Source organism: Perna viridis, chromosome 2, assembly GCF_037379345.1.
Source record: "Perna viridis isolate PV_CMFRI_1.1 ecotype Kerala chromosome 2, ASM3737934v1, whole genome shotgun sequence".
NCBI classification, from domain to species: Eukaryota; Metazoa; Mollusca; class Bivalvia; order Mytilida; family Mytilidae; genus Perna; species Perna viridis.
Window position 1 is genome coordinate 57,738,326 of NC_142446.1, and position 10,730 is coordinate 57,749,055.

Consider the following 10,730-nt stretch of genomic DNA (forward strand, 5'->3'; position numbering starts at 1 on the left):
TCTGGACGTAGTCCATGTGAGCTATTGCCATCACTTGGCGTCGTCATCGTCGTCGTTAACAATTTCTTCAAACATCTTCTCAGGAACTACTAAATAGATTTACATAAAACTTATAATGATTGTTTCTTAGAGTATCCTGCACAAAATGAAATTTTGATCGGTTAAAACATGGTCGTCGTTACTAAAACTAGTGCATAGGAGTCAGACAGCAGATTCTTGCATATATCTCCAAAACCGTTAGGTTGAGCCAAATTCTGACGTGGGTCAAATTATTCAGCATGATGAGATCTATCTGTGATCAAATGTTTTTTTTGAAAATCTGTTGACCCATGTTGGAGTTCTTGTCCTTTTTAGGCGTTTTTATTTTTGCTTGTTTTTATGTTAATACATTAAATATCTTCTCAGAAACTACTGTACAGAATTCAATGAAAGTTGGTGTTCTTGTTTTGTATTATATCCTAAACAAAATGATTTTTACGAGTTTTGATCGTTTAAAACACATGAACGTCGTTACTAAAAATAGAACATTATGGTCAGACAGTAGTTTTTTGCATATATCTCTTTGCATATATCTCCAAAACCGATAGGTTTAACTTATTCCTGACAAATAAAAAGTATCCAGCACGATGTGATCTATCTGTGGGCAAATAAAGGTGAAAATATGTTGACCCATGTCTAAGTTATTGCCCTTTTTGGACGTTTTTTTGGCTGTTTTTGATGTTATTACATCAAAAATCTTCTCAGAAAGTACTATACAGAATTTAATGAAAGTTAGTATATTTGTTTTTAGGGTATCTTGCACAAAATGATTGTTTGGATTTTTGATTGGTTAAAAAACATGACCATCTCCCAAACTTTTAGCGTTAGCTAATATCTCTCAATTGCTTCAATGATCCTTATTATAACGTCTAGAAAAGTCTCCGAGGGTTCAAAGTTGTCAAACGACTCCATGTTAGAGATATTGCCATTGAGAGGAGAAAAATGACATATTTTTTTCCAGTTTTCAGCTAACACCTTGAAAACCTTGATAGACAGAATGAGACTTTCAATTGCTGAAGTCTCCAAGGATCAAAGTTGTCGTAAGACTCCATGTAAGAGTTATTGCAATTGAAAGGCAAAATAGTGTGTTTTTAGCAGTTTTCGGCCTATATCTTGAAAATTATGATAGATATAATGAAACGTTTATTTGATGAAATGATCCTTATGATAACTTTTACCAAAGTCTTCATGGAATCAGAATTTTCAGACAACTCCTTTGTTAGAGTTATTGCCCTTGAAAAGCAAAAATATTAACGAGGTGAGCAGTTCATGCTCCTGGGAGCCTCTTGTCTCTTAATTAATTTTGTGGTCACACATTATTTGTGACTTTATGGACTGGGGGGGGGGGGGGGGCTTAACTCCTCCTTAAGCACTAAATGGAAGTAAATGCATTATATTTGTCATTTAAACATTTATTATCTAATTTCATGGTCCCCTTTTGGACCTCTTATTTTCTATTTTGATAAAAAAAAACAATATAGAGGTCAAAAGGTGCAAGCTTTCAAAATGGGGGATAGAGAAATCAAGTTAGAAAGCATTTCTCGTAGTCTTTCTAGTTACCAAAGTTATATTCATGAACTGCACTGACCATAGGGAGTGAGTAATACTAGTTCAGTTTTGAATTTCGTTTCAGGTGACTTTTGTTTGGATAGAAATGATTCATCTTACCGTCATCCAACTTCAAACGATTGTTATCTTTATGTTCAGTGTTTTGACCTTAAACCAAGTGGGATGAAGTGTAGGACAGCGACTGAGTGTTTTGATACAGACATAGCACGATGCAATCATTGCATCCTTGTACACAACTGTCCGTGATTGATTGAGCATTTATAAAGAATTTTTAGTCATGTTGAGGATCATTAATATCCACACTGATACATTGTATTGTGTAACAAAGTCATACGTTATAATTTTTTCAGATTGTAACAACAAAAGTATATATTCTTTCTATTGAATAATAGTGTCCAGTTTGGTAATATATGTTTACGTATATCTAGTTTGTATTGTGTTACTTGTTCTTAGCATGATGTCAATCGGTTTAAGTTCGTCCACAAAGTACAGGAAATGTCAACGCATTTCTCTACTGATGAACAGAGCAAAAAGGGGTTAACAGGTTGGTTAATAGCCCAAATATAATGGAGGTAATTTGCTTTGAAAATTAAATATCAAGAATATTTTTGCTATCATTATTTTTTTTCAAAATATAAATTAAATATTTATAGTATTTATCAGACACATCAAGAATAACTTATCGGCTTTGTATCCCATGTACATTGCCAAATAGTGTCCCCCTTAATTATATTGGACTTTTAAGACGAGAAATTGTGTCATTCGGCCTATTGCGGCGGGCTGGCCTGGTGCCGACTATTGTTGAATTTGATTCGTCTGGAAAGTCACGAAATTGTGATTTTGGAATGGCATTTTTGCTTGACTGAGGATGTCGGGTCTGTAACAATGCGCATCCTTTGTAAAAATTGTTGAAATTGTACCATCTTGGATTTTGCAATTGATGTCAAGGAACGAAAGACTCTCTTGGGTTATGTTTAAGGTGTATTTGATGGCTGGACGGTAAGAAGAAACAAAGTAGTATTTAATATTTATTCTATGAATAAAAGAGTCAATTTAAGAGCCAATAAAACATAATTCAAAGATTTAGGTAAAGATTCTGTTACAATTTTCGAGCTTTATTTATTACATAACTATAAAAACGAAGTGAAATCCAATTTGTGCTTAAGTAACGGCATGTAAAACAAACGCAAGCATATTTTTAACAGTAATAGTAATAGAGGAATTTAGTAAATCTGTTTACTAATTATTGGTAACGAAAACCTCTCTCAACAATTAACCGATAATACAGAGATTTTTAAAAAAAACCTCGCTACAAACACAGGCATATCAAACTAGTGGAGATTGTTTTATACATGAAGGAACCAAAGGCACGCCTCTGTCAAGAAAGGGAAAATTAACATTTTGAAACGACAAATCGCCTCTCTTGTCGTAATGCTTTGTTTTGAGTTTAACTTGTGAATTGGAAGCTTCCAAACCCAGAAAGGGCTATCAAACTGCCCTTACTAGCTTTATTAAAAGTCAATGTCGTAGGGTAAATTTGTGGCAGTGTATTTGAAAAGAAATCTAGGTAGCGATAAGTGTTATAACATTGTCTATTAAATCACATTCGGAAGATTTTTCATGACGTTTGGCCATCATAATTCAGCAATAGATCTGCTATTTAAGGAGCAAAATTTTTGACCCCCAAACGGATATAAAAGTTGTCGAGAAAAAATGACTATATTAATAGTGTTTTCACAGATCCGTTAGGTATAATTTTATCTATCTCGATTTTCTGATAAAATGACGTTTCTATCTACAAATTGATAAGAGTGGTTCGTGTACATTAGTATTTTTTTATGTCAACAACATTTCATCTCAATTTTAGAATCGATATGAATGACTGAATTATAACGAGAATTGGTGCGGTGTATATGTCAAAGAGACAACAACCCCAACGGAATGACAAAGTCAGCCAAACGACACGCATTTGTCTTCAATAAACGTCGAGGAAACCCCTATGCCACAAGGCAGGCTGCAGCTAGACCCAACACATCATTATAGACAGGAACAGCGAAAAAGGTGCCCTATATACTACAGTAACATAAAAATAAACTTATGGTGAAAACGAGACAAAACATACAGAGTCCGGAAATTCCTGACTTGGGACAGGTGAAAAAATGCGGCGGGGTTAAAGTACTGGCGTGATCACATTCTCCTTTTGAGAAAGGCATAGTCTCTTTATTTCTTTTTTTAATGAAGTTATGTACACCAGTATACCAATAAAGAGTAGATTCTGCGAAGGACTCTGTTAATATTTTACATCCAGTATTATACACTTACTGCCTGCAGTTGACGGTAGTATAATAGATACCACAAGCAGAAAGGATTACACCGAGACGAAGTCTAAGTGTGATGATCTAGTATGCCACTCTCAACTGCATACAATATGTGTTATCATATACTAAGTGTAATTAAGTTCGTGTTTGGATAACCCGACCGACAACAAAAAGAAAAAAAAACTGCATTTAGCATGACGACGAAGTCCTACTTTGCTGTACAATTCATTGTTGCCGTCTTTATTTTTTTTGTTTGCTTGTTTGTTTTTGTTTTTGTTCTTTTATTTGTTTGTTTGTTTGTTTTTGTTTGTTTTTGTTTTCTTATTTATGTAACTTCCTTAAACAACCCTTTTTGATAAACCGTTTTACGGAAAAATAAAGTTACACACTTCACGGTGTTTATACCCAACGATCAAGGAGTGGACCCATGATATCAGGTTATTAGGGTGTATTATTTTAAAAGAGGAGATAGAATTTGTGAAAAGTACAGATTTCATGCCTAAAAATCCCCAATTTAGGGGAGTCTGTGGTCTGCATGCATGTGTATATTCAGATATAAAACATCATTACTTTATCCTACACTGAAGTATCCAAATGGAAATTAGCGTGATATTTCTTACATACATTTATAGGATAACAGCTTTTGTATATCAAAAGAATATAGTCCAGGGACAAAGACCAGACTTGGAAAACAGACAAACATAATAAAGAAAATAAAGCTACCAAAATAATATATACAAAGTAACAAAAGTAACTCAGCAACTAAACATGGAGAGCAAGCACCAGGTGCAGTGGTATGGTAAACGTTCTCTGCTTTTGTAGAAACACCCGCCTAGTTGCTCATAAAAAGTCAAGTCCTGGATAGAAGAAAGAGGAAAGGAAAACTATGACACGTTGAACAAATCAGTTTTCATTATGCAGATGGATACATCGAAATGATCCAAAAGTTAATGATGACGACCATAAAACTTTTGTATTGATGACATCAATCTTCTAAAAACGTAACCCTGGCCTAGAAGCCTAAGTATAAGAAGTCTAGCGCGATACAAGTCTGCGTAGTTCCGGCAAGCTCTGGCATAACGTATGAGTTGTGATATGAAAACTCCATAGGCAGGTGCTGAAGGGATATTGCTGCAGATGAAAGGAAATTTGAGAATTCTGAATGAAAAAATCATGTTACCATCGATCCCTGAGTGTAGATCAAGATATGAGGATGACTTCACAGTGTCTGTAGTATGAAATGCAATTTATTTGTATGGCATTAAATATACATAATGTTTCCTGCGAAAATTATGGATTTTTAGTGTCAACGTATATATATATGATTGTTGTATCTTTTTTTAAACTTACGTATGAAAATATTTTTGATGAAAGTCGAGAGTTATAAAATATATGCCGACGTAGATGTTTTACTTCCAATAACAGTTGGTCTAACGTATAATGTGCTTGATTGTATTTAATCTTTAAGTACCTGCCCATCTAAGAATCATTCAAAAGGTGCTACAATGATAAAAATGGTTTTATACTTATAATTTATTTCATTTTCGTCCAAAACATTGCAAAATGTGAAAAAGAACGTGTTAGTCATGTTGTTGCTATGGTAACAAACCTTCATAGCAACCCCCGCCATATGAGTCTGTAAAACTTCATTTTCTCTGTTTTTTTTTAGTAAATTAACAGAAAAAACACCATTTTTTTGTTAAATCTTATATCATATGGGGAAAGTAGTAGAATTAATATATAAAATGAAATATTAGACAATCAATATCTTTTGTGCAACGGCAGTTGCCATGACAACTAAAATCGGTCTTTTTGACTGTTATAAAAACATGAAAAAATCAAGGTTTTTTGTGATCTAATATCTCCTATGAACACGGGGATATCAAAATTTCCTCTGAATATATTTGTTTGTTCATTTTTATCCTTCAACATATCAAAAAAAAAATTAGTAGCCTCTTTCAGATTTTTCCGATACAATAAGATCATTATAATTGAACCAATTTAAATGTTCAATTTTTTTTCATAAATAAGCATATCAACGGTAGTACAAATGTTACACCAAATAACAGGTTTGCAGCAGGTTGCACTTATGTCTCACGAAAAGTGTCCTTACCACTTAATAGATTACATATAAAATAGTAAGAATTGAAATAAATCTGTTCAGTTGCAGTCTAGACTTTGAAAAATTTTCTATCATGCAAAATAGTGAATAAATGGCAAAATTCCTACAAACTTGAAATTTCTACCAGAAAACAACCATAATCACATACATGTACATGTGTTTCCCATTTATATAAAGTGACATGCCGACTTTTACATCCTTCATTCCATTCAGAGCAGATATTTTTTTATGAATACACTTTCTATATCATTCCATATATATCAAAGTCCAATAAACAAGAAAATTGACAACAAACAATAACTACAACCACGTGTAACATATTCTTTATCTATATAAAGCCATGTCCTAAATCCTTCAATTGAGAGACAAGATAAGGCAAAGAAATTCCAATGAATGGATGGACAGACAAGATTTTTCTTATATTGCTTCCACTAGTCAAGTGGTGGTATGAATCAAATTAAGTAAATCAAAAGTAACATTTATGAAAATTGTTAATCAGAGTTTGCATTGCTTCCATGACATCTATCATTTGAATAGCAGATTCTAGGTCATCTTCCTCTGTTGGTCATGGATGACGAAACTGAAATGAGAGTCTTGAAAAAAAAAATGACGCAATTTGACTGGGCAACAGGTACTGACAGGAAGAAAACATTTTTTGTCCTGATTCATCCCTACACACTCTCATATTTCTAGCAACCTCAGCTGAATTGGCTTTTCTTCCAATACCTTCCCCTCCTGACAAAATTCTTCTCAGGTAGTCTTTTGTCCTTTCATCAAAGCGTGTGCTTTTCCTTTCTTTTTTAAGTGCCCAATCCATTTCTGGTGATAAAGTGCCATGGTCCAATTGTATATTCTTGGATAAAACAGAATGTTCAACTATGTTTAAACAATAATCTTTCCATTTATTTTTAACATTCTCAAAAGAAGATTGCCTGTGTTTTTTCTATTCTGTGGTTGTCAACAAGTAAGTGAGATTCTAAATTCAGGAAAGGTTGAAAAACTCTCGAACATCCAGGTTCTATGCAAGAAAATATCCTGTTAACACTTGTTGTTTCTTGCTTAGATGTTGTCTCGGGATTTTGTATTTCACCAATCTGTCCATTTAAGTCAACTCTATCATTTATTGAAATCATACCATCTTTTTTTTATGGCAAAGTGAATGTTCTATGAACGATAAGTCTAAAAGATGATGGAGGTGATGGACAGACTTTCTTTAATTCTTCTTCACTGTGGGTTTTTCCTTTTCCAATCTCAAAAGATGTCCATGATATAATTTGGTTATCCCTAAAAACCATAAAAGATATTTAGGTTACTTTACAAATTTTAAGTACAAGTAACATTGAAACTGAAGACAATAATTTGTGCATTCTAGTAAGCTCATTCGGTTGACAATCATGAATTAAAAATTGAAAACGTCATAACATGGGGCACATTACATCAATGTCAGTGCACCAATATTGGTTTTAAAACAAATCAATTAACACTCACACCCCGTGCAGGTCCGGGTGTTAAAAGAATAGGCCTGCAGCAGCGCTAAGCTTGTCGTGAAAGGCGACTAAATAGTGCTCAGAAATCTAGCCGGGGGCTAGGCGCTCTGCCCACAGAGCAACTGGGATGTGTTCCCCAGGTGGTGGAATAGGGTACTCCTGGCGTGTTACATGCTGGGGTTGTCAGGCTATAATACGGGAAACCTGACCGCAAACCATAGTGGTGCACGGTGTAGGGAAAGATGTCACGTTCCTCGCACGTTAAAGAACCCTGCTGTGGTATTCAATAGGAGTAGGAACCTTTGCGCTCCGCCAGAGGAGGCTAAATTGCCCGACCTTACCCATTCCCCCTTTTTCTAGTGGCAATCAAAATTTGTCGATCCTATTATCCTTGTGTCCCATCCTTTTTTTTCATTTCATGTTCATTTAATCATCCATTTCATGTTCATCGTCTGAATATAGCTGAAATACTGCTGCTCGGACGTTAAACCCCAACAAACAAACAAACAAATTAACACTCACTATGCTGACTTGTTTGAACAAATGTCTAGATTTCTATATTTTGCAAACTTATGCAAATTATATGCAAATTAGTTGCATCATGGTGCTGATGCTTATTGTTTTATATAAGTTAAACGTAGGTGATCACAGGGTGGGTGTATGGGGTGATGAAGTGATGAGAGGGTGTATGGGCATGCATGGGAAAATGGGTCTGTTGCCTGAAAATGGTCATAAGAAATAGAAATTATAAATACATATCAGTGTTATGTATTTTTTACATATACCTAGTGGTCATAAAAACAAATGATTCTCATGAACCATTAGAATATACAGGCTTTTGTCCTGCATACTTCTTAATCAGCTTTACTTTATTCAGTAATGCATCTGTTCGAGAGAGCCTATATGCATTCTTTAGGCAGAACCTTTTTATTTTTTTTAGAGTGTAGCATCTTCAAAGAGGAATAACATTTCCAGGTCCAGGAAATACATGTAAGGTCTATCAAATTTTATACATAAATACTATAAGTCACATTATACTCTGACATTTCTGACATCATGACTCTCTCGAAAACGGTAACTATGAACTTGGTCAGTTTCTTCCACAAGTACAGGTACTGATAACTCTGTAATAGATATAATTGAATGGAAAACAAGAGAGGACACAAATCGAAATGTCAAAACTGACCATGAAACATTATTTTGATAGATAATTTGTATGTCCTTAAATTATTGTAAAAAAAAAATAAAACGTAATGAAATTTGAGTGAAGCTTTTGTAATTTTCGTCTAGTATTTATATATACCTATTCAAGACTAAGGATATTATTCTAAGAAAACTGTAATAAACAGCAAAAAGTTTTTTTTATATTTCCCCACCAAGTTGCATGTATTATTGGTAGATACATGCAGGTGACTGGTTAACATAATAAATATGCACCTTTGAAACAGACACAGAAATAAAAAAATGACATTTAGTGTCACAGAGGTGGTAATATTTCTATGTACATATACAAAACAGTACATCTTTATGATGACCTTGTTCAGATATCACAATATTTATGGTACATTTGTACCATAAATATACATATGACAGGTTATCCTCGTGGTTGTTTAATAACCATATACAGTTTTCCTGACAGTGGTTAGGATTACAGGAGAGGGCATGTGCCATTTATCACATTCCATCTGAAAATATCCCATTCAAATTTTCAACGATAGGTATTACAGAATGGCACATTGAAATTCTGAAGTTCATTTAAATTGGTCTATTTTCAAAGTTTTTATTATCAATCAATGCAATGGGATATTGTACATTTATCAAGTCTTTACATAGCCTTTTACCTTGTGTTCTGTCTTCAAAGTCATTGTTTTCTTGTTTAGGGAACTTCAGGTAGCATTGGTCGCAAATTCCTATGAAAAATAGAAGTACATTAGTTCTTCTGTGTAAATGTAAATTACCAGTAATGCTATTAAAATCCTTGGTACTTTTAATGCGAATAATATGCTGACACAATTGTAATTGTATTTGACAAACTCTTCCATACAAATTTCTTGAACTTTTGATACATGTAGCTATTCATGTCTATTTGTCAAAGACATTCTATGTGTAGCCCATCGAATTGTCTTACTTCTTCAAGAGAAATGTGATTTTTTTCAAGGAAAACGACTGACATTATTTGGTACATAATTTCACAAGCATTTTTATATAACTTTGCAATGTCCTGAACAGCACAACTAGATGCATAAACAGTAACAAGCACCAATGCATCAATCAACATTATCAAGTTCATGAAAATATTTATTTTTTTCATAGTTTGTAGAAAATATAATTGTAATTAAATTACCACTTCCAACAGGAAAAAAAATTCCATGTTCTTGCAACAGCCATTGACTGTGATTAACTGATACTTTTATTGCAATCATAAATCCTGATAAGACATTTTTCAGTAGGGTACCGAGAATACAAACTACATAATTCGGAATTGTAGGAAAAACTGCTACGCTGAATTTGATCACAATTATTCATCTTTGTAACCGATCTACTCAAATACCGAAAATGTGCCAATTACTCCAGGTTATAAGGACGAGGAAATGTCACTGCAATATAGTGCATCTGGAAAAAGTAAACTTAAGTTATATACGTAAGGTAGTGCGGGACAAGATATATATTTTTTTTTCAAATCAGAAAACATAAAGATATTTATCTATCGTTAAATATCTATAGCGGAAATAGCAAGTGTTAAACAACTGATATACTTTTACTAGGAAAAAAGTGATATCGATATTTTTGTTAATACCATTTAACTATTAACATTTAGTCAGATAATTTGCTAGCCTACCTTGTGTCCTGTTTATCATTCATGTGTTCAGTTATTTCAATTCAAAATTGGTTAACTTCCCTTTACTTCTGAAAAAAAAAATACAAAACGGTATTCGTCAATTCAAGTTACATGTTATTAGTTGGTTGAAGTCGAATGAACGTAGGTTCCGAATATAAAATCTTTCTTTTTACAATTTACACATTCGTGTTGATTGAAGGTACCGTTGTTAATGCAAGGCTTTTTCACCTCTTTTATTGGCAACAAAATAAGTGTGAAGAACGACACGTTCGTCGCGATCTGACTTATTATATATTTTAACATATTGTATCTATTGTCGTTTTCTGTATGGTTTGAAAAAAAATCCAGTTTTTCCA